At 41.6% G+C, this 6,904-nt stretch overlaps 1 protein-coding gene across 2 annotated transcripts in view; it reads right to left on the reverse strand.

The window, feature by feature from the left end:
- CRH (corticotropin releasing hormone) overlaps positions 1-6,904 on the reverse strand; it is a 310,403-nt gene that overhangs the window by 277,997 nt on the left and 25,502 nt on the right. The window lies entirely within an intron of this gene.

Genomic DNA, 6,904 nt, shown 5'->3' on the forward strand with positions numbered 1-6,904 from the left:
TGAGTTCAAACCCCACATCGGGCTCATGCTGACAGCTCAGAGCCTGGAGCCTGCTTCAGATTCTGTGTCTCCCTCTCTTTCTGCCCCTCCCCTGCTTGCTCACTCTCTCTCTCTCTCTCTCTCTCTCTCAAAAAATAAACATTAAAAAAAAAACTTTTTTAAATAGTGAATTTCATGTTATGTGAATTTGACCTCAATAAAAAAAAAAGAGCAAAAACTCAAATATGAATGAACAGTTGTGGAATGGTGAGGGAGGTCTGGACATCTCAGGATTTTGCTGTATTCAGTACTGAATGGGGAATGATGAGAGGTGTTATACCTTCCTCAGGCCACAGGAGGACAGCCTAAGAACCATGGTAAAGCTCATTTTCTTTTCAGGGCAGGGAGAACGCGCCCTACAGAATGAGAATGACCTTCTCATTCATGCCATGTTTCAACAACCATATTAAATGCCTACCAAGTCGAACCATGATCCACTCTGAACCGTACAGAGCCCTGTGACAGCACCCCAAAGAAGAAATCAAGCTGCAATAACAGGTCATGCAAAATCTCTGCATATCATTTTCAAATGATTTTCTTCCAAATAAATGTGATATGATAGATTTCTCATGATTCCTGAACTTTTTTTCTGGATGAAATTGTTGCAGTGTCTCAGAGCACAAGCTTTGGGGCAGGCTGCCTGGGTTTCGATCCTGGCTCAACATCTGAACAGCTAACAAACCTTAGATCAGTGGTGCTCAACCAGGGGTGAATTTGCCAGCTGCCCCTCCCCCCACCAGGGGACATTTGGTATAGTGTCTGGAGACAAGTTTAATTATTAAACTGAAGGAATGCTCTATTGGCAGCTAATGGGTAAAGGCCAGGGATGCTGCTAAAAATCCTGCAATGCACAGGACAGACAGTCCCCACAATAATTACCTGGCTCCAGATTTTGATAATGCCACTGTTGAGAAACCCTGTCTTAGAGCAATCAGTAAGCTATCTGGGGCATTGGTTTTCTCATCTGCTAAATGGTGATACTAGCACTGGGCCTACTTACGGGTTTGTGGTAATAAGTAAAAAGTGAGCAAAAGGCTCAAGCATAGTGCTTGGCACATAATAAGTGCTATTTTTTTTTAAAGTATTATTAGGCTAAGCCTATGTCTGATTATCTTGATTACTACAGAACCTAATAAGACTGGGTGAATTTGTCTTCTGCCCCTCCTCCAGCCTTAGCTGCAAGCTTCTAACACAGGAGCATCACTGATCACTAGGAGATGGAGTACGTTCATCGCCAGGCCAGAAAACCCACTGCGATAGTTGTGCCTGATTTAGCAAATAAAACTATAGGATGCCCAGTTGCATTTGAATTTTAGTAAAAAACAAATAATTTTTTATGTAAGTATGCCCCATGCGATATATGGGGCATATGTCTTATGCTAGAAAACCATATACTTATACTATACTAGAAAAACTTTTTGTTATTTATCTTAAATTAAAATGGAACTGGGTAACCCATATTTTATCTGATCACCCTACCCTCCAAGCACCTGCCCTCTGACAAAGAGAGTCTTTTACACACACAAAGAACGTCAATTTGCATAAGTTAAAGATTGAAACCATCTCTTTCCCTCAGAGGAACTGAAAGGTGAATGTTACACCCGCTAAAATTACAAATGTACCTCCAATTTTACAAAATGAGCCACTGAAGATTGAACACAGAGGCCCCTCAAGTCTGCACAGAATAGCACTGTGGGGTTCTAAGGAGTCATGACTGACCTGGATTAGGGACACTCTACTGAAAAGTGGTAGTAGGTCCGCCTTGCCAGATTGTGGTAGGACTAACGTATAAAGCGCCTGGTACATAACAGGTGTTCGACAGTGATGTCTTCAACATGGTGTCAACACACAATGGGGTTCTTAAATGTGGAGTGAATGGATGAATGCTGTACAGCATGAGCCAGGGACCATAGGCCACCATTCATGTTGAGGGGCTACCACCCCTCTGCCAGCCACTAAATCCACATCCCCTGGGTGCCTTTAACGCCACATACTCCTAAGAACCACTCCAGATCTTTGGAATCAAAAAAAAAATGGGAGTGCAGCCCAGGCTATATCAAGTGGCTTAGCAGGTCTGATAGGCAATCAGGGCTAAGAACCACGAGTCCAAAATTGGAGGATGGCTCTGTCAAGAGTGGTTCTCAGGGGCGCCTGGGTGGCTCAGTCGGTTAAGCCTCCGACTTCGGCTCAGGTCACGATCTCGCGGTATGTGAGTTCGAGCCCGGCGTCGGGCACTGTGCTGACTGCTCAGAGCCTGGAGCCTGTTTCAGATTCTGTGTCTCCCTCTCTCTCTGACCCTCCCCCGTTCATGCTCTGTCTCTCTCTGTCTCAAAAATAAATAAACGTTAAAAAAAAATTTTTTTAAAGAGTGGTTCTCAAACTGGAGAGAAGATCAGAGGCCCTGGAGAGCTTTTTAAAACACAGATTGCTGCATTCTGAGAGTTTCTGCTTTAGCAGGCAGGGTGGGCCTGAGAATTTGCATGCCCCCAGGTGATGCTGCTGCTGCTGTCTGAAGACAATTTGAGAACAACCTCACTCCATCCAAGCCCCAGCTGCACATTATAATCATCAGGGGTGTTTTTAAATACCTAGGCCTTGGCCCTGGAGAATCATATTTAAATGGTCTGGTGAGGGACCTGAGCCCCTCATAATTCTAGTGCCTCTGGGCCAGGGAATATCCGCTCTCCTAAAGTGAGCTTTTGCTCTAATTCAAAAGTGTGCCCTAGCACCAACAACAAGGGCTTCACAGGGCCCCTTAGAAACTCAGTCTCTCAGGCCCCACCCCACCTTAGACCTGTGGAATCAGAATCTGCATTTTAACAAGCCATTAATTCCTATCACATTGAAGTCTGAGAAGCATTGCTTAGGATTCAACCTAAATGAAACTTCTTCTAACAGGACTCCTCCTAGTACCTTTGTGAAGGTAGATCTCCAGAACTCTGAGGTTGGAAAAACACAGAGCTAGCACCACTCAGCCCTTCCCATCAGCCAGATAGGTAGTCAAGCATGCAATAAATAAAGTCTTCCAGTACATTCATCGCCTGCCCTTGGAGTAAGTGTTGAGGCAAAATTTTTAAATGAAAGTAAGTAGGCGTCCAAGTCCCAGGGGTGTAGACTCCTCATCGGTGACTTCCCAGAATCTGAGAGAAGCGGATCCCAGACCAGGACAGACTGCCTTACTTAGGCTTAGGGGCAGAGAATGCTACCAGTATTATAAGTGCAGTGTGCACTCGCGTTGCGTACAGATTATGGAGTTTATGTCCCAAAACGAGGTCTCAGCCATGCACCCCTTCATGGATTGGAAAGTACCTGGGCTAGGAGCCCCATAACTGTCTAGTATGATCAAGATTCTTAGCTCAGAGCCCAAAAGCCAAACAGTATCATTAGCAAAAATTTAATAAGTATTGCCTAGGGTGTGGGGAATAAGCCCCTCATATCCAATTGGTGAAAGTGTCAACTCATACAGAATTATTGGAAAGCAATGTGGAAAAATCCCTCAAAACTTCAAATGCCCATATGCTATGACCCACACTCCCACAACTAGATATGTATCCTACCAAAAAAAAAAAAAAAATTAGAAGATATGTATAAAGATATATACATAAGAATGTTCTTTGCAGCATTGTTTCTAATTTTTTTAAATAAGCTATAACATCTATCAAGAAAGGAATGGATAAATTCTTATAGAGCAGTAGTCTTCTGCACATTTATTTTAAAAATGGAAACTATAGGGGCGCCTGGGTGGTTCAGTCGGTTAAGCGTCCAACTTCAGCTAACGTCATGATCTCACAGTTCATGAGTTTGAGCCCCATGTTGGGCTCCGTGCTGACAACTCAGAGCTGGAGGCTGCTTTGGATTCTCTCTCTCTCTCTCTCTCTCTCTCTCTCTGCCCCTCCCTTGTTCATGTTCTGTCTCTCTCTCTCAAAAATAAATAAGCATTTAAAAAAATTTAAAACAAGGGAACTATAGGGGCACCTGGGTGGCTCAGCTGGTTAAGCGTCGACTTCAGCTCAGGTCATGATCTTGTGGCTCGTAGGTTCAAGCCCTGTGTCAGGCCCTGTGCTGACATCTCAAAGCCTGGAGCCTGCTTCAGATTCTGTGTTCTCTATCTGCCCCTCCCCCACTTGTGCTGTCTCTCTCTGTCTCTCACAAACAAATAAATGTAAAAAATAAAAAATAAAAATAAATTAAAAAAACAAGGGAACTATAAATGTTCACACATGAACAGATGCATGCATGCATGTGTATGTGTAGTACAACAAATCTGGAAATGCACCACCAATCTGTAAACAATGATTGCTTTTAGGAAGTGAGGCTAGAATAGGGGAAGTAGATTTCACTTTTTCTGTATACATGTCTATATTTTTTGAATGTGTTATAAAAAGCATGTATTATTTTTATTGTTTAAAAAACATTTGCAACAGGTAAAAATGATTTCTTCAGAATTGTTTTTCTCTAGGTGTGTTTCCTTACATTAGCTCATTTAGTTCTGTGTTTCAGGCTTATTCATTAGACTTAATACAACATACTCTGACTAAATTTGGGCTTTTTTAGAAAAAAAATAATCCAGCCTGGATTCCTTGAGATTAAATCCAGGTGACCCTGATTGGCTTCTGGGTACCCTAGAGGGTTCTTAATTTTAATTTAGTATCAGGTCTTTGAAACTACATTTGTGTCTTTTAGCCCCTGCCCTTTACTATTACCTCTTAATAAGCATGTGGTTAACCAAAACTCCAAATTTCTTTTTAATAAAATAGTGCTAAACCAGGTCACCCCAATTCTGTATAATTTTTTAATATAAAGGTAAATGTTTACATTTAGTTTTATTAAATTCCGTGTATGTTTTATTACCTACAGTCTGTTAACATAATTTCAGTCTGTTAACATAATTTTGGACCTTGCTTTCAATTGCATTATATATTCCTCTAAATATTCTATTATTCAAAAATTTAATCAATGTGGAGATTATAAAATTTATAGACATGTCTTTTAGACAGTACTATTTTTAGCTTAAAGTGACCAAAACCTACTTAAACAAAAAGGACCTTTATCAGGTAGAGACCTAGGTATTTCACTGACCCCAAAGTAGGAATGACACTAGGCCAGAGAGAGAGAGAGAGAGAGAGAGAGAGAGAGAGAGACACAAGGCAAGAAATGGAAAGTTATCAAATTGGAGCATTTTACTCTCCCTCCCTGATCTCTGTCTCTTCATGCTCTTTCTCAATCTCCCATACCCACCCCTTACTCTCTCAATGCTTTCCTTACCCTCAACCCCCCATCTCTCCCACTGGCTCTCACCCACCTGTGCAGGTAACAACAGACCCACCAAGTGTAGGTCAAGGTGAAAGTACTTGCTTCCTTCCCCCAGGTAAAACTCTTTACCCTGGATTTGCATTGAGGCCTCAGGCCCCTTCCAGACCATGGGCTCCATTTATTTCCACTGGCTTCCCCTCAATGTCATCCCCATTGACCCTGAGAACCACCTAGATATTGATAGTTTATACCTTCCTTCTAGCCCCAGGTTAAGATCCAATTTCTGTTTCCAGGAAGTAGCAGTCTGGGTTAGGTGTCTACCTGGTCCAATCAAATGTGGTCAAGGGGACAAATTCTGATAGAATAAACATGGCTTCCCAGAGCCATCCTCTGTGGCTGGGTGCAATTTTGAAACAATTGTTATACTGACAACTAACTGATGAGTAAATGCCCCAAATTTGTCTACTCTAGAAATAGCAGTGGACACCAAGTCCAAATCTAAGAGGGGCTCTGAACCCCCAGATTCAAACTAGGGGGCAAGGCTTTGGAGGTAAAGAATGGAATATAATTTAGTGATTAAGTACATTGACTTTGGAGTCAAATTAGTTATTACATCCTAATTCTGCCATGAACTAGGTATTTTAATCTTGGACAAATTATTCAATCTCTTCAGGCCTCAGTTTCCTCACCTATAAAATGGCAAAAATAATAGCTAATCTCATTAGGTGGCTGTAGATATTAAGTGAGATTAGGGGCACCTGGGTGGCTCAGTCGGTTGAGTGACCGACTTCGGCTCAGGTCATGATCTCACAATTTGTGAGTTCAAGCCCCATGTCAGCCTCTGTGCTGATGGCTTGGAGCCTGGATCCTGCTTCGGATTCTGTGTCTCCCTCTCTCTCTGCCCCTAACCCACTCGCATTCTGTCTCTGTCTCTCTCAAAAATAAATAAAACATTAAAAAATAATAAGTGAGATTATATATCATGCTTCCTAACTCCTAACAAGCATTTGATAAATATCAACTGTCATTATTTTTTTATTTTAAATTTTTTTTAACATTTATTTATTTTTGAGAGACAGAGAGAGACAGAGCATGAGCAGGGGAGGGGCAGAGAGAGAGAGAGAGAGAGAGAGAAGGAGACAGAATCTGAAGCAGGCTGCAGGCTCTGAGCAAGCTGTCAGCACAGAGCCTGATTAGGGGCTCAATCCCACAAATTGTGAGATCACGACCTGAGCGAAGTTGGATGCTCAACCGACTGAGCCACCCAGGTGCCCCTCAACTGTCATTATTAATATGATTACATCATCATTACCAATATGAAGAAGTAAGTCTGTCACCGTGTAAAGAAAGGCAGTGGGTTTGACATAATACACATACATCTCAGCCATACCTTGTTTGTGTGTGTGTGTGTGTGTGTGTGTGTGTGTATATACACACACACATATATATGGGTGTGTGTATATATATATATATATACACACACACATATATATGGAAAATATAAGACAAAATATAGGATATATATATATTACTCCATATAAATATAGGATAATAGAATATATAGGATAAGATATATTAGTATATTTAGGATAACAAAAACATAATCTTCCTG

This window comes from Panthera tigris, chromosome F2 (assembly GCF_018350195.1).
Source record: "Panthera tigris isolate Pti1 chromosome F2, P.tigris_Pti1_mat1.1, whole genome shotgun sequence".
Classification (NCBI taxonomy): Eukaryota; Metazoa; Chordata; class Mammalia; order Carnivora; family Felidae; genus Panthera; species Panthera tigris.